Raw genomic sequence first — 18555 nt, 5'->3', positions numbered from 1 at the left:
CGTGGGGAAAACTGAGTAGGAGAAAAGTGCTTCAACTTCGGTCTGAAACCACAGAGACGCGAACAGAAACTTTCATTCCGGCATGGAATAAGAAAGCAACGACTCATATGAAGGTGAGTAAATGACATAAACGACGCAAATTACGCTTAAACGCAGCGGGTTTGACTTAGATTAAGTTGTTTCGTCTTGTGCGCGATGATGAAGTTTGGCAGACTCAACGCTTTTTGTTGTTGTTGTCTTCAGGGTTTTGACAGTCCACTCGTGAGGCTGACTTATTTACTGACAATTGAGATTCCGCTTTCTAGCTGCAACACCAGACAGCGATTTAAATAAGAACTCTGGCTTTACTCGGTCGTAACAGCGGTAATCTTAGTATTCTGCGCTCGTCGTTGTGTGACACATGTAGCTATATTTATTTTTTAACTAAAGAAATTCAATAAATAACTTAGAGCTGAGTTTGCGGTCTTTTAACACTGCACACTGTCCTCTGCCAGCACAATGCGTCATTCTTTCTAGTACATTTTTTGTCATTACTATCTTCATAATCTATCTGAAGATGTGGGCATCAATTCATTTTCGCACCTTCAAAACAATTGTTTAAAAAAAGGCTTGCAAGATTCGTAGAGTTCCCCTTGTCAAGAGGACACAGTAGAGGGAAAAAACAGAACAACAGCCTGTAGCAATGAACAACCCGCAGCCCCGTATTCCCCACGCACCGCACTTATATTCACAGGCATGCACACAGTATTCCAACTCTCCCTGTGAGTCCAGTAACCAGCTCCAGGTGTTTCCCAGAGTGCTTATGACAAAAAGTGTAGCTATCTGCAAAATGTGTGTATAGGCAATCATGTGAGAGTATCCATCCAGATGGCACAATAGTTCCAGGTCTTATCTCACCTCATCTGTGAAGGTGCAGGGGTTTGAAGACAAGGGAACCCCGCGGGAAAACACGCAACAACTATGAGACAGAAGTTCAGACAAGTATGAGTGTGTGCGGGTGTGTTTTTCTCATTTGTCAGAAAGGTTTTGTTGTTGTGATGTCAGTGGGTAGTTAAGTCTTATTCAGGTCAGGAATGTATCTCGCAAATCTAAAAAACCTGCCACAACCTCAGCTGTGTCTCACTTAGCAATGCAAGGAAAACAATTTTCGTCTGTGCACAAAAGAAAATATACATATGCTTGCACTCCACTACATCTACATGAATACATGCAGTATGACACAGACTGGTGGAAATTCACATCACATTAGACCTAGTGCAGGTCCTTAACTGACTCCCTAAGAATAGCAAATAAGTCAGAAACAAACTTAATTTGTACTTATCTGGAAAGAAGCTGAATGAAACACCAAAAGAAAAAAGCTGACACGAGATATTTTCATTACATTTACTTGGCCCAGTCAGGGAAAATCCATGCTTGCTGAGGTTAATTCAGTCTCTAAAGAATTTGAAAAATTCACAAAACATATCACTGCATGACTGCTGCACTTGTATTTTAAAACTTTGTTGATTACAGTGATTGAATCAGATGAAATGCCGTATGGTTTTGAGGGCTACACATAGGTGGAAAATAACTGGTAACGTAAAACAAAAATTAAGACTGCAGGGTAAGGAGAGATTTAAAGTCTGTTCAGGTGAACTTGAGGACAGTTTGCTGGTGCTAAGCCTTCCTTAGATCAATTTCCTCTACTTAGAATAGGAGGCGATAAGGATCAAAAATAAACCCAGATAAGCCCCTTCAGCCAGAGGCTGTCCTCTTGAAGATCTGACTCATTTTTAATTACTGTGTCAAGGTGATTTATTGAGATGTTTCAAGATTCTTCTTTACCTGAGTTCCCAGATTAATCTTCCACATTCTGCATTTTTTTAAACTTTTTTTTTTTTTAATTTTTAAAACTTAATATTCTGAAATAATAAATCACACAAAATAACATGTCGCTGACATGACTCCAATTTGTCAGCAGACTCCAGGCTCTGTCTTCCTGAACAAATGTAAAAACAACCACAGAAAAGTTTTTGTTGATGTTCTTTGTGGGTTTGTGAGCGGTTTGAAGCTCAGTTTTATTACTGATCCCTGGAGGAAACAAATCTATGCACACCTCACCACATCTTGATTAATGTGAAACCTATAAATATGATTAAGGAGTGAGGTTCTAAAATGTTGCGAAAATAGTTCCTCCATGGGTCCAATCAGTAACACAAGCAGCTCATGAAATGATTGGTATTTACTTTAGGATTGATAGACTCGTTCATATATGTATATAAAAAAACACCTATTCACCTCAGTCTGGATACAGTCACATCAACTTGTGTTATGAAAAGTCCTGACATTTTTGTTAATGTTTTTTTTTTTTTTTTACTACTTTCTCTAGTTTTTTTATGGGTAATATGAGACACTTGACTCCACTCAACCCTGTTCTGCAGGGCCTGTTTTTTTGGAAAAGATTGTGTACAGTAAATACTCCATTGCTTGAAGAGTTCCTTTAGTATTTAGACTAACTGTTTACAACAGCAGACCAGGAGCAGACTGCACTCTTCAAACTGTTTGTAAAACAAATATACTCATATTGTCTTTGTTAAAAGAGCAGCCAAAAAACATTGTCTAAAGTTAGCTATGCAGTTTTTAGATACAGTTCTGCTGTAAAGCAATTATTTTAAAACACTTAAGTCTCAACATATTGTCCAGTTGTTTAATTGATGTGGAAACACAAGGCTAAGCTGCACTGCTACAAATAAACAATAAATTACCTTTGCTGCACTATAAATCAGTTTTGGTAAGTAGACTACTGTACCACACTGTAAAACAAGTTGCAATTGTAGAGAGAAAATCTTTTTTTCGTTTCAAAGAAATACATTCGTATATAGTTAATGCTGATTAACATACATTTAAGTTGGTTTGCCTACCACAAATAATTCTGGGAAAATTAACTAGGATACAATATGTTGTGAGGAATAAAAGGCAGCAGTTGAAATTAATCTGATGAACTTGCCATAAGAAAATCCAAAAATAATAATGATGAACATAATCAGGAGTTAGGGATTTGTTTTTTAATCTGTGGGTTGCTGGTTTGAATCCCGGCTCTGTCCTTCTCAAAAGTTTTTCTCTCTGGCTAAAACACCTGCCTCGCCTGCTGGTGGTTTTGGAGTCCTCAGACTTGATAACATGCTATCGAAATGCAGATCATTAACAATTTATCATAACACATGTGATGCTTTCTTCTAGTTTTCATTCAGCATCAAACATAATTCAGTTGCACAGTCTTAATCTTCAGCTCCTTGACCTATCCCTTTTCGATGTGTGGACATTTAAACAAAGAAACTTTTTCTAGTTCCTGATGCAGGACTCAGAAGTTCAAACCATTCCTTCTGATGATCTTTCTGTTTTTGCTTCCTTTGAGAGATGTGACCAGGAGCTGGCTTTGGTGAAATACTTGAAATCTTCCAGCTGTGCAGTCGTGGATAATCATAGCAATCAGTAAATCATTGTAGAACACAGAACTGCCTTCAGAGCAGCTTGGTTGATGGTGTAGAGCAGATTTAAATGATGATTTATTAGGTGGATTAATAGGCCACATGATCAGTTTAACCTTGTGTCCCACAGGGAGGATGTGAAAACATCTTACCAGCCAGCGTCTGATCTCATTTAATGCTCTCAAGTTTAAACTGGTCTCAGTGTTCAGACACTCTGTTCTCTCTTGCTTCATATTTAGTTTTTTTTTTTAGCATTGTGCTTGTAGAGCTGTCCCTCGTCAGGCTTTTTAATCGCTCTCTACGATTTGGTCACTTTTATTTTCACTAATGTTTTTTTAAATGACTGTTAGCAACAAGAGTCCTCATCCTAAACACCAGTAGGTTAAGCCCTAAGGGGGTTTCAGCTCATACAGTTTTACTTTGAACTTTGATTCTGTTCTTTATTTTTTTGAACCTCAGCTCTTTTTTGTGTTTGGCTTGGCTGAATTTTTAAATAGGAAAGGCCTTTTGGTACCTCAAAGGGAAGTGGGGTAAGGAGAGAAATGATGGAGTGATGACTGGAATACCGAGAGAAAAAATAGGTCTAAGGAGAAGGAATGATAACCATCTGGATTCACTTTGTGACAAATTCATCCCTTATGCCCCCCAAAGCAGAGACCTCCAATTTCCATGATGGTTCTTTTGAGGTGCCATTCCATTGGTGATGGCAGAAACATTTGCCTAAGAGCAAGTGTCATTGTTGAGCTTCAGGAAGTGCCTTTACTATGAGGTCTAGACATCCCTTGATTGCTAAAGTCTTTATTAAAACAAATTCTTACATCAAGAGTGGCTAGATCCCTAGGTTTTCTAGTTTTTGAAACACAAACAACATCTGGATAAGCCACACTGACTCATTCTTGATAGACATAGGAATCAAGTGTCAGATTTTTGTGGGGTAGGGGGTTGCTATGTATGCAGCAAGAGATATAAATTGTTTCAAGCTGTTGCCTACAGCATTAATTTTACAAGAATTTCTTAGTGACTAAAGGTCAAGCCAAATGATGGAAAACCTATGATATAATTTTATTTAGTTTCTACAACTTCTTCCTTTAAAAAAGTTGAGAAAATATGCAGATTATTGTACAAAAATGAACACAACTAAAATAATCAATCTCCTAGCTGACCTTGCACAGGATATATTGTTGTTGATTGCAGTGTCTTTAAATCAAATTCCCACACAAAGGAACTGGTAAAATCTTTTGATTGCGAAACAATCTTTGCTTTATTTTGATCATGCCATTTCTCATTGTATACGTTTTGGTATTTTCTTTGGTTGACCTTGAATCTTCTGCTGCAGCCATTTCCAGGAATGAAATGGCCAGTGTTCACCAGGATGATTCATGCCAACCATTAGTCAGTTCATATCCCCCAAAGTGTGATGCTGTTGACGCTGTTTTCAAAACACGACCACCTGGGTTCAGCCTAAAAAAGATCAAAAGAGTCACAATCAGCTGTTAAACATAAAATTCAAACAGTCTTGGATAACAGAATGTACAGGCAATAGTTAAACAATTGCTTTAAAAAAAATTATTTGAATTGTTCTTCGTATACTAATTTGAAATTTAACAATTCAAGTAATTTTAGACTGTTCATGTAATTCTTGTCGGTGGGGATAAAATTTCAATGTTTGGATACAAAAAAGGTGTACAAAATGGCAAAGCACAAAAATGGCCATACAAGACTCTCTGGTCTTGTATGTCAAATGCCTTTCTTTATTTGTCATATTCTGTGACCTGCAAAATAATACTGAAGGGGACTCTCTTAAAAAAAGGCTTCTCTTAGCCTTTTTTTTCTCTCTCTCCTCCTTATTCACCTTTCCTCTCTGGATCTGACTTCTGCACAGATAAGCAGCAAATGTGCTGCTGCAGATGTACTGTTTTGTATCGCATCATCAATACCCTCCTGGGTGAAATTGCATCCACGTTGCTCATGCACACACCACCTTCCCATGAGACGTAAATTCATGATGGGCTCATCAATATGTTTTCTGAAGACGTAATTCCATATAAATTAAACCTGATTGGTACCAAATTGAATTTACCCTCTAAGATATTGGATCTGATGCAGATGAAATCCAATCTGGAGTGGGCCTGTTTCTTCACTTATGTGTCTTGTGGATTTCTACATATCCATCTAAAAAGGCAATTAGAATGTGAAGGAGGCCTCTGGGAGTCTTTAAACTGTGTCCTGTGTCACAGTGTACATTATGGTATTACTTTATTGATGCTGTCAGTCAGAAGAGAATGTGTTGTTGAAGAACATCTGTTAGTAAGATGAGGCTTCAATATTTACGATTAGTCTTTATTGCATTCTTTCCGTAAAATTTAAAAATCTGCAACTTCAGATAGATTAAGGTAATGTAAGGAATAAATCTAGGCAATAGTCTTTGATACTCCATGTTCTGTTCGTGCTTGATAAGAACCAGACGTTGTGCTTCTTCTTAGATGCTTTTATTAAAGTCGCTCTGGCTCGTTTGCTCATACAAGTTGCACACAGGTGTCTCACTAATGACTGACTCCTTCTGTTGTCCTATTCTTGACATTTATGCAATCACCTATGTTCGCGACTGCCATCTAGTGGACATAAACAATTCATTCAATCATCACATCCTCCTTTCTTTAAAGTTAGAATGTTACATGAATACTCTTTAAAATTAAACAACCATTGTATGAGACAGATAGCACATAATCACATAGCTATAGTAAAATTCACTTAACCTATCATACTTAGTACTCATTAAAAACATGAATTACAAAATACATACATTTCAACTTTTTTTCTATTTTTTCTTTTCTCCCCCTTTTTTTTTTTTTTTTTTTTTTTTTTTTTTTTTTTTTTTTTTTTACATCATCAGTCTATCAGGTTTCTTTACCACTCTGGTAGATCTTCTTAACACAGGTGGTGTATTATCCTTAATACTGTCCATGTCACAATGCGTTTCAGTTGTAGGAGTAATCTGAGAGTCCTTAGAATCTTCACTCGACTCATCAACATGTTCAAATGGAGTTTTCAACAAACTGCGACGATTTCGTCTCAGAATTTGTCCATCTTCAGTTTTCACTTCAAATGAACGTGGAGCTACTTCCTGCAGAATAGTTGCTTTCGTTTTCCATCCCTCATCATCCTGAATCCTTACTGGGTCCTGGTATGACAGTGGGGGTAGAAGCTTTGCTGATCTGTCATAATATGACTTTTGTTTTACTTTCTGCTTTCGTAACTTGTACTCCAACTTTGACGATTTCTTTGCTCTTTGTCCTTTATTGTCATAACTTGGCAAAGTTGTACGAATCTTTCGATTCATCAAAAGTTCAGCAGGTGAATAACCACATTGCAATGGTGATGATCTATAGCTTAATAAAGCTAAATACGGGTCAGAGTTACTATCTGCAGCTTTCTTCAGAAGTTGCTTAAGAATATGAACTCCTTTCTCCGCTTTTCCATTTGATTGTGCATAATGTGGACTTGATGTTATATGCTTAAAATCATATTGTTCTGCAAACCTTTGCCATTCTCTGCTATTAAAACATGGTCCATTATCACTCACTACAACATGTGGAATGCCATGCCTTGCAAAGATTGATTTAGCATGTGTTATACAATTTGATGACATATTAGCCAACAGAGCCATCTCAGGATAGTTTGAATAGTAATCAATGATCACTAAATAGTCTTTTCCTTTAAGATGAAATAAATCCATTCCAACTTTTAGCCATGGTGATGTTGGAGTGTCAGATATGATCATCGGTTCTTTGCTCTGTTTGTTTCTAAATGTCTGACATGTTTCACATTTACTTATCAGCACCTCAATGTCCTTATTTAGTCCAGGCCAGAAAACAGATTCTCTAGCTCTTCTTTTACATTTCTCAATGCCAAGGTGACCCTCATGAATCCGCTGTAGAATTTCCTGTCTTAACTCTTGTGGAATCACTATTCTGTTGTTTTTCAGTAACAGTCCATTCACAACACTTAGATCAGCTTTAACATTGAAAAACTGTGAACATGAGCCTATTGGCCATCCTTCATCCATATTCTGTATGACCAACTGTAACTCTGTATCCTTAGCTGTTGCATCAACTATTTGCTGTAACTTTCTATCTGATACAGGCAACACATTGGACACCAAATTCACATGACATTGAATATCCTCTTCAGTTGAACTCACACTATCATGTGCAGGGGCTCTAGACAGAGCATCAGCAAGAATCAGATGTTTTCCTGGAGTGTAGATCAGTGTAAATTCATACCTCTGCATCTTCATCATAAGCCTCTGAATCCTGGGTGACATCTCATTCAGATGTTTTTTTAATGATGGCAACCAATGGTCGGTGATCTGTTTCAACTACAAAAGATGGTAGACCATATACATAGTTATGAAACCGTTCTAGCCCATAAGCCAGCCCCAAGCATTCTTTTTCTATCTGAGCATATCTGCATTCAGCTTTTGTCATGGCTCTGGATGCATAAGCTACTGGTTTCCATTTGTCATTCTCAGCTTGAAGAAGAACTGCTCCAAGTCCATCTTTTGAGGCATCTGTCGACAGTTTTAATTTTTTAGTAGGGTCATAGAAGGTAAGCACTGGTTCTGAAGTCAGATATTTTTTCAGTTCCTTCCACTCTTGTTCATGAACTTCTGTCCACTGGAATTGACTGTCATTGTACAAGAGTCTGCGAATGTTAGTCATCCTTGCACTCAAATTGGGAATGAATTTTCCTATAAAATTAATCATGCCCATGATGCGCAGAACACCCGTTTTGTCAGCAGGCGGTGGCATCTTTAAATGGCTTGTATTTTATCTTCATCTGGTTGAACACCTCGGCCAGATAGTTTGTCTCCCAGAAACATAATTTCTTTGACACAAAACTCACATTTATTTTTATTGAGCTTCAGTCCATTTTTCCGTATGCGCTCCATGACGCGTCTCAATCTGTCATTGTGTTCTTGAACAGTTGATCCCCAAATGATGATGTCATCAATGTAGACTCTTACTCCATTCAAGCCTTCTATGATCCTCTCCATTGCTCTATGAAATATTTCTGGTGCAGATTTTATTCCAAAAGGAAGTCTTAGAAAACAGTATCTTCCAAAAGGTGTGTTAAAAGTACAATACTTGGTACTGCTTTCATCCAACTTTACTTGCCAGAATCCTTGTGATGCATCCAACTTGGTGAAATAACTTGCTCCGGACATTTCACTGATTATTTCCTCTCGAGTGGGTATTTGATAATGTTCTCTTCTGATGTTCTCATTTAGATCTTTTGGATCCATGCATATTCTTAATTCTCCATTTTTCTTCTTTGTAATCACGATGGAATTAACCCAATCTGTGGGCTCTTCCACTTTCTGAATGACTCCCAACCTGATCATTCGATCCAACTCATTTTTCAACCCCTCTCGCAGTGGCGCTGGAATGCGACGTGCAGCATGAACAACAGGCTGCGCGCCCTCTCTTAACTGAATCTTATATGTGCAGGGTACAGAACCTAATCCTCGAAAGACATCCTCATAATCCTGAAGCATTGCATCAATCGGGTTATTAGATTCATTAAATTCAGTGTTTATGTGGTAGACTCTTTTCACCAGTCCAAGTTCTTCACAAGATTTATCACCTAAAAGTGATTCTCGATCCTCTTTTACAACAGAGAAACACAAGATGTTTTGTTCCTTTAACTGTTACATTCAGCTGACATGTTCCAATGCATTCAATTGATTGTCCATTATAGTCTCTTAGACCTGACTTGACTTCTTTTATGAGAGGTTTTACTTGCATTTCTTTTATATCAGATATGCTTATGAGATTCGCCTTCGCACCTGTGTCCAATCTGAACTTAATTGTGGTTCCATTTACTAACAAGGAATTGTCCATTTATCATCTCTGTCAACACATTGCACTTTTTCTGACTCATTTTCACAATTCACAACACCGACAAAGAATGTGTCACTTAGATCAGTTTCATCTACTAAGTTTACACAATTCCTCTTCTTTTCTTCTTTCCTCTTCTTAAAGCATTGCTTTGCAAAATGATTCTGTCCACGGCAATTTAAACACTGCTTACCATAAGCAGGACATTGTCTCACTTTATGCCTTGATCCACAGCGCTTACAGTTGATAATGGCTTCCTCTTGCAGCTTCCTGGTTTGTGCATGTCGTTTCTTGTGGCAGGACACCGCTCCCACTGCCGCTGCTCCATCACTGAACTGTGAAGTAGTTCCTGTTGAAAGTTCAGAAAATGTCCTCACTTGCTGCAGAGACAGTTCACTTGCCCGACACATCTTTACAGCTGTTTCCAGGGTCAGCTCCAGTTCTCTCAGTAGTCTCTCTCTGAGCTTCCCGTCACGTACACCAAAGACGATCTGATCTCTGATCATCGAGTCCTTCAGCAGGCCAAAATTGCATGACTGCGCTTTTACTTTCAGATCGGTCAGAAAGTTATCGAAGGGTTCATGCTGAGTCTGCATCCGGGAACGAAACACGTATCTCTCGTAGCATTCATTCTTCTTCGGTGAACAGTGAGCATCAAATTTACTCAGCACAACGTCCAACTTTTCTTTGTCTTCAGGTTCATCAAACACAAATGTGTTGTAGACTTCCAAAGCCTGCACTCCCGCTATGGTCAGCAACATCGCTACCTTTCTTGGCTCCGGCTTCGTCTCCAAACCCATTGCGGCGACATACAGTTGAAAGCGTTGTTTGAAAGCACGCCAGTTTTCATCCACGTTTCCCGTCAGCTTTAAGCTCTCCGGTGGTTTCAGCTCCATGGTCGGCTTTTCAATTCACTCCTTCAGTTTACTCCTGACACCATGTTCTGTTCGTGCTTGATAAGAACCAGACGTTGTGCTTCTTCTTAGATGCTTTTATTAAAGTCGCTCTGGCTCGTTTGCTCATACAAGTTGCACACAGGTGTCTCACTAATGACTGACTCCTTCTGTTGTCCTATTCTTGACATTTATGCAATCACCTATGTTCGCGACTGCCATCTAGTGGACATAAACAATTCATTCAATCATCACACTCCACATATCGTAGATAAAGGGTTGAGGTTTTAAAGATTCAGTTGTGTGATCTATAAAAACAGAGCTGAACAGATGGCCGCCACCTAATCAGCTCCATCAGATCGGGGGGGAAGCAACTTCAAAATACAGAGGTGGAGAGTCCAAGAGAGCCCAGATGTCCCTCACAGACCTCTAAAGGTTTGACGCCAAACAGCCATCAAGCGGATGACTATGCATTAAGTCACACAGACAACAATTATCACAAAAACACATGAACCACTGAATTTCAACCAGCTTGGGAATGTGTTTGTCTAAAGCAGTTCATATTTTTATTCATGGAAACTGATTGTTTCTCTTTGGTTTTCAATGATTTTTAAAACGATTTTTTTATTTACGTTCTTCATTTAAAAAAAGAATGTGTTGCCTATACATAAGTATCACCTGCTTCCATTTTAAAAGTGATATAGGAGGAGCAGTGTTTTTACAAGCAGAGCCCCCATGAACCATGTCGGCTCAGCTACCTGAGGGGAACAAAATCAGAGATCCCATCTTGATGAAATTAGGCTTTTGGGTAGAGATGCACATTCGCAAGCTTTGTGGGTGAGTCTATATATTTTTTTCTATTTTTATTAAAGCTCTCTCGCCAATACTAATTTAAGAACTATGCTTAACAGCATTCAGGATGTGTTTAGTGAATAGTCAATAGCTACATAAACAGAACCAGCATCTAAGGAAGAGCGACTGCTGTAAAGAGGACTTTACTTCTTTAAAACAAAGAAAATATTTTTTGAGTTGACTGATTTATCTGTCCTTAGCATTTTATTGCTAATTAGGAACAATAATAATTGCTAGCTGCACATCATTTTTTTTCTGGGAATACTGTTTGTTCTCTGAAAAATGTAGACTCTTTAAAATGTTCAAAAAGCCACACATATTTCACATTTAGCAGATTAGAGGAATTGAACTGAAAAATGCCTTATTGTCTTTCTAAGGGGAAATTTCTGTGCAATAGCAGAAATGTGACAAGCAATCAAAGCAAGTAGATTCACATCAAGATAGGAATATGCAAATTCATTGGCTTTCACATCTCTGAAGCCAAGGAGATGAGAAGAAAGCAGAAAAGAAGCTTATTCAGAAAATAGATGGCAAAAGAAAGATTAGAAGGAAAAAAAAAGACAAATATGTTCAGAAAATTCAGAAATATAAAACAGAAAATTATAAAAGCACACATTTACAGAATGTGCAACCTCTGCAAACATACACACTGCAGAAATAATTTACTGCCATTTATCTATGATATATGCAAAAATATCATAAAGAAGGGCCAAAATTGAACATAAATCTGAAAAATAGTGTACTCCAGTCCAAAAGAAGGTGCAGCTGAACAGGTTAATATAAAAATGTACAAAATTTACATGTGTATTTCAGCATTAACAAGACAGATGATTTTGTGACAGCAAAAACTATGGAACAGTAGAAATGTGTAGATACTAGCAGAAATCTCATTCAGAACAAGTAAAACTGCAAGTACCAGCCTTTGTGTAAATACATTTTGAGTTTGTTGGGAGCAGTGGTTGTAGTCTGACAGCTGCTGGGAGTAAGAATCTATGATAAAGCTATTATGTGCACCTTGGATGCAGCAGTCTGTTACTAAAGAAGCTCTCCGTTTCAGCAATGGCTTCCTGGAAGGACTGGGAGACTTTGTCTAACAGTGATAACGCTACAGCTGTTCTGCTGCCCACGACCTAGAGGGAGTGGGAGCATCCTTCACAACGCTGGCTTTCCTGATGAGCTTGTCTTGCTCTGTCATGAATTGACAGCTTCAGTTCCATTTTGTTTCTGGTTGAATGGTGTTAAATTACAGACCATAATCTTCACATTGCTGACCTGTGCAGCACCTCAGGAGCCTGGAGCTAATGCTATCTGGACCTGCAGTCTTTCACACCATGATCTTTTGCAGGTGTCTCCTCACCTGAATTGTAGGAAGGGACAAGATGTGGGTGGAAGAGAGAAGCTATGGAATGGAGTCTTTCAAAATGAGATGTTCTGGCTGAGAGGTGTGAAGTGAGAAGAGAAGCAGTCACAGAGGGTAAAAGTAACAACAGGGAAGACTGAGCTGAAGAAAGGGTTGGTGACCTCTCCAACCTGTTAAAGAATTGGTTAACGATGTTAAGTCTCCTTGGGCGCGGAGGCTTGGTTTGTGGTCAGAGATGGTTCACAGGCTCTTCTCAATCTCAGACATATTACTCTGCTGCAGCAAGCCGATCTTTTTTCCATCCACTTTCTTTCTGCAGATGTTTTTTTCCATCCCTAATTTTCTTTCTGCGTTCTTTCTGTACAGCTCCCAACTCCTCCCTGTTTCCTGATCAAAAGGCTCTCTTCTTTTCCTTAAGGAGATCCTTTATGTCAGGGTTTATCCAGGGCTTATTGTTGGAGAAACACCATACCTTCCTGATGGGCATGGTGTTCTCCACACGGAAGTTAATTTAGTCTGTGATGCAGTTAGTGGTGCTGTCGATGTCCTTCCCATGAGGAACACGGCCCTTCCCACACATAGAAGCTGAAAGAGTCCGGCTGCACTGACCATCTCTTTACTGTTCATGTCACAGCTGGTTCTCTGTGTACAAAAGGTTTACAAACAGGCTGGGATTGAACCAAGTTGTGATCTGAGAACCTCAGAGAAGGGATAGGTGATAATCTATATGCTTCATTGTAGTTGGTACAATAAATCCAACACTTCATTATCTCTGGTGTGACAGCTGTCATCCTATGCAAAGATGAGGAGATTAGAGGACATAAAGACTAAAGTCCCCAGAAAATCCTCTGAAAACAAATCAAAACTGAAATTATGTAAAATGGTGGAGCTTCAGTTGTTGTCAAGCTCACTGTCATTACAGCTTAATTAACAGACATCATGCCTATATAGAAAATGAAATGTGTTTTAAAGCACCAGATCTACTTGGTGGGTTTCAAATTGACAAGAAGTTGTTTCCTTGTAGGTATGAAACCTCAGTCCTTAAACTTTAAAAGCAGCATTTTGTTTTTTATGTTTGAAGATTTGGTTAGAAGTTATTTGTATAGCCTTATATTCAAATATTTTATCACATCGGATTAAGGACTTGGGTACAGCAAATAAGTTCAGACATACACCTTTGATTGCATTCCCTCCCATTACCACATTACTCTCCCCAAATTGCAATTCAAGACAGTACACAACCTCACATATTCCTCTAATTCTTGCAAACTTCATTTAAATTCTTCTCCTTTCTATAATTGTGTTCAAATCTACTTTTCTCTATTCCATCTTGGTCTGTTCAGGAAAGAGGTATCTTTGTAGCAACAAAAGCTGCCCTAATGTTGGGGTTACATTAGTAAAAGATAAGGTAATAGTACTAGTTGTCAGAGACTCCCTTTGTCCAAAGGGGAAACACAATAAAGAACACTGGGCTTTCTAGTGTTTCCCCTCGGTTCAGGTTCTAGCTAATCAGCAGTGCACACAGCCGTGACTGTTCTGTTCCAGGGGACTGGAGACGGAGTCAGGGAGGGGGTAGACAGGATGAGGGTCTGATTTGAAATGGCCACATAAGGGTGGAAGAAGGTAAAGAGTGCATGTGTCTCTCACATGTGCTTCTGTGTCCTTTATTTTGCCAGGAGATACCCTCCAGGGGTCAAAGAGTGTTTTCATTTGATTCTACATGTACATGGACAAATTTTACCTGAAGTACCGAGTCAGTTAATAAAGCAGAGTTAAGTGAGTTGTGTTTTTTGAGGCTGCGTTATAATCACTATCAGATGTCAGAGCAAAGGAGAGGGAGCAGGGAGAGAAAGAGGTGATGTGTGTGCGTGTGTCTGAATGACAAGACAAAGACAGAAGAAAGCACATAGACAGTGAAAACTAATAAGGCTTCTAAAGGTTGTTAATATAGACTCTGCTAACTGTATCACTTTGCTTATGTGACTCTAGCACATGGCTTTTATTTAGGATTTATATCTGAATGAATATGTCGAATGCATGTGCCTATGTTTCCATCACTAATTATAGTTCATATTTCTTTAATCCATATATCCGTTTTTGTACACCACACAAATATTTGACAGAGCTTTCACTGTTCATTAACAATTGTGACCTTAATATAGAAACTTGTGGGTGGTATACTTAATTTTTGCTGCACATCAAGGTGTTTGCAGCAATTGAGTGCTCAGCCTCTACCTCCATTAAGCAAGACTATGTTCTAATTACTGTCAGATGGTGGGCAGAGTCCTCATGTCTGGAGCCATTTACGAGGCCTGCAGCCACCTGGAGGGGAAAAGACAGGGAGGTGGGCAAAATCCACCCAAATAGGCTGTCCTTTGTTGTCTGAAAATGTGTAAGTTGGAAGTTACACAAGAGTTGTTCAACTCTTAAATATTTCTATGACAACTTATATTTTCTGTTGGTAGGGTGTGAGATGTCATCATAGTCATATTGAAAAGAATCTTGAAACATCTGATGTTAGCAAAAGCAACACCACATTAATGCAGTTATACAGAAAGGGCCGATCCGTTGGGCTTAACTGAACACAAAAAAGGCCGAGGTGCTTTCTGAAAATATCAAGGTCAAACATATCTATTCATTTTGAACAGGTTTTATATTAGAAATGTTTCTCTTTCACTTTCTGTTTTAGGATCACTTATGCTTGCCAATAATAACAAATTTGTACACTCTTTTTAAATTTTATTGTGAAATGACAAAATGAAGGATGTAACGCATGAATGATGCAATCTCCAAAAACACACAAATTCAAATAAATGGAACAGAACAATACTCCACATAAGTGCTACAATCCACTGGAGGGAGTCAACCCAAAATATTTATGGGATTATACTTTCAGTAAAGGCCAGTTATATAAATATCTAAGAGGTAAAGATGAGATGCCATGATTTAATGGGATGCCCTGAAGAAGGAAGAAATGCTCCATGACTTTTTCAAACACGTCGTTTACAATACGTTGTAGTAGCTGCACCAGACTCCTCCTAGTGGTCTGGATCAATCTTTTCATATTTGCAGTTTTTGTTATTTGAGGCTTTTTCCCTTTTGCTTGTATTTCCTGTGGTTGTAGTTGTTTTGTTTGCATCCGTTTTGTTCAGTTTAGGTTTTGCTTCAATATTCTGCAATTGCAAAGGTCTTTGTTTGCAGCATTTTCTCTTGCTTTTGTGTTTTGGAAATTACATCATTCATGTGTTTGCAGTGCATTTTACCATTTGCTTAGTGTTTGCACCTGTCGGCCGCTTTATAGAGCACATAAAAAATGACATGCGTTCTTCTCTGTGAATTCTAAGGTCAAATCTTTTTTCTGACCCAGCTCTAGTACATGTAATTTGCTCTCAATATATAACATGACTTGTACTGCAGGAAATTAAGGCTAATCTGGAGGACTGTGGACAGTCTGTGGCTAAAAGGCATTCTCAAGGTGGACTGACTCTACTTTTAGTATATGTGCTACAGGGATCTGCTGCTTCCATTTTAATTGTTTTTCTCTGTTGAAGTCTCTGAATTGTTTTCTTATAAGTTTTTATATGTGTCAGGCCATAGTTTTTCTTGTTGCTGTTTGTTGTTACTATTTTCTAAATGAGCTGCAAGCTAGCGAGGAGGAAGCTAAAACACAGACATGCACGCACTTTTAAATGTCATGCTAAAATCACATAGTGCCCTGACCTGGTCATCTACACCAGTCGTCTTCAGCCCCTGGCCCGTGGACCGGTACCGGTCCTTGGACCAATTGTTACCAGGCCACAAAAGAAAAAATTAAATATTTCCATTTTATTTTCATATTTGAGTCTGGAGGATCTTTTATTTTGAAAATCCTTAAACCGGATTGTGCGCGAATATGGGAATCCCAAACATGTCAACTGTTTGGGCAGTAAAATTGCTAAGCCTTGACCGGTCTGTGGTGATAAAAAGGTTGGGGACCACTGACCAACACTGTCTAAGTGTGTAACATTTCCCCAATCAACATTAGAAAATGCTGGCAATTTCCAGACAGCGGTCTCATGTAAATGGAGCCTTAAAGTTAAGCTACCACAATGTTCTGTGGCAAAACACTCGTAATGTTTCTAACCACTGGTTTAGATATTTACTAAACAGGCATTTTTCATGAAAATCAACCTTAAATTAGATGTTCTGTTTTAAAACTGTCAGTGCAAAAGTTTATTATATTAAAGTTGAGTTTGTATTGTGTTAAAATGTTCATACAGGAAGTTTCAAACAATAGACATAAATTTTATCTTGAAAAACAAAAAAAACGTTAGTGACTCCCTAAAAGGAGCATGTGATGTCACGATTAGTGTGCTTTGATGTAGTACTATGTATCAACGTGTTTGTTGTTTTTGAGCCATTACCAAAAAAAAAGAACAAAAGACAAAGAAAGAAAAGTATCTTTGAGCAAAGTGGCTCAAGTTTCATGAGTAGATGATGTTTTGATCTTTGAGACATACAACTCCATCAGTCAGCCTGTTCCTTTGCAAGTAGAATCACTCCCACATCACAGTTCATTGAGCAGAACACACTCATCTGGATGAAGATGTCAAGAACTACACAATGAAACACCCATGAAATCACAGCTTTTCTGAGGAACGAAACCTATTGTCCATTTTATAGTTTAAATAATTTTAGAATAATATTGTTTGAATGTCTACGTGCTATTAAATACACTAAATAAATATTTATCTTCATTAACATAAAGGCAATTAGAGTAAAAAATAAATTACTGTCAAAGACAAGATGAAAATGTATCTTGCTGGGAGTCCAAGACGATGTTAAACAAAACAAAACAAAAACTGAGTTTAAGTTTTGCACTTTACATCTTACAATTTGGTCGCATTGAAGTGCCAAAATGTTCCAGAGCAAACAAGTGGGTAAGCTTTGTTGAACTAGTAGGTATAATAATTTCTTTCTTTGTTTTAAGTTTCAAACCATGCACACAGTAGAGACAAACACCTATCACTACTTTATGACTCCATACTGTACTTCTTTTACACCTCAAGGCGTGTTGGGTGGTCAAACAAATCACATCAGTCCCTGACAAGTGCACGTCAGACAAAATTAGTCTAAAACAGTCAACCTTATCTGGCCTTCAACGCCAGCAGGGGTGGTCTGCAAATACTTTGACACTGACTGACAGAGGCGAAGGGTTGAAAATAAATAGCAATATTCAGTAATGGCATATTGAATTGCTTATTTATCAGACATGTGACAGGGATAAAACTTGTAACCAAGCATAACCCAGAGAAGATGATAGGCAAAGTTATTTATGTAGGCTTTGTAGTTTTATAATAAAATCTAAAGTTACCAAGGTGGGAGAAGCACTGCATAAGCATATAAACATTATTTAGGGATTTATGTTTAAAGATTTTCTTTATACTGTCATTGATAAAAGTTGTTTTATAAATACTTTTCAGCAATGTAGAGACATATCACAGTTAAGGCAAATGTTCCAAGTTTGAAAATACCCACCATTGGTGTAGTATCTATTATTTCTAATTTTTTTAGATATAATTTTTCAGCATCAGAGGCCTTTGTTGACAGTCACCAGACAGAAAATAGGCAAGGAGAGAAGCAGGGGTCAGACATGCAGGAAAGGTCTCAGGGTCAGGAATCAACCCTGGACAGATGCAATGAAGACATAGCCCCTGCTATTGGGCACTCACTCTGCCTCCACATTACACAGAGTAATCTAATGTTTCAGTTTTATGGGTGAATTTAAATGAGCAGGTCCATTTTTGTGTGAAAACAACTTAAGCTTATAAACCGAGATGGTTTATAAGTTTATAAACATTGCTTTATAAATGTTAACATTTTGACTTTTCAGGATCTTTTTGTACATTTTAAAAGATCGAAGGACAGTATTTACTCTCACAGAGTCTTGTCTAGTTTAAATATAAAACTTGGATGTTTTACATTGATATTGTCTGTTTAATGTCTGTACTTAGATACAAATAAGCCACTCATCCTGCAATGATTGAACTTTAGTTCAGAAATTTGAAATAATCTATATGCTACTCCCTCATCTCACTCTAAGT

At 38.0% G+C, this 18555-nt stretch overlaps 1 protein-coding gene across 3 annotated transcripts in view; it reads left to right on the top strand.

Moving 5' to 3' along the window:
- Positions 1 to 18555, top strand: part of bmpr1ba (bone morphogenetic protein receptor, type IBa) — a 66695-nt gene continuing 48140 nt past the window's right edge. Inside the window, exon 1 of one of the 3 annotated variants that reach the window (XM_055049030.1) lies at positions 1 to 113. The gene's annotated coding sequence lies outside the window, so the exon portion shown is untranslated. The remainder of the gene's footprint in view (positions 114 to 18555) is intronic. The other 2 variants (XM_055049032.1, XM_055049031.1) reach the window with 2 other exon arrangements.

The sequence above is a fragment of the Poeciliopsis prolifica genome, unplaced genomic scaffold, assembly GCF_027474105.1.
Source record: "Poeciliopsis prolifica strain line A6 unplaced genomic scaffold, Auburn_PproV2 SCAFFOLD028, whole genome shotgun sequence".
In the NCBI taxonomy this organism is placed as follows: Eukaryota; Metazoa; Chordata; class Actinopteri; order Cyprinodontiformes; family Poeciliidae; genus Poeciliopsis; species Poeciliopsis prolifica.
The sequence above is the reverse complement of the archived record's forward strand: the minus strand, read 5'-3'. Positions and strand labels throughout refer to the sequence as shown.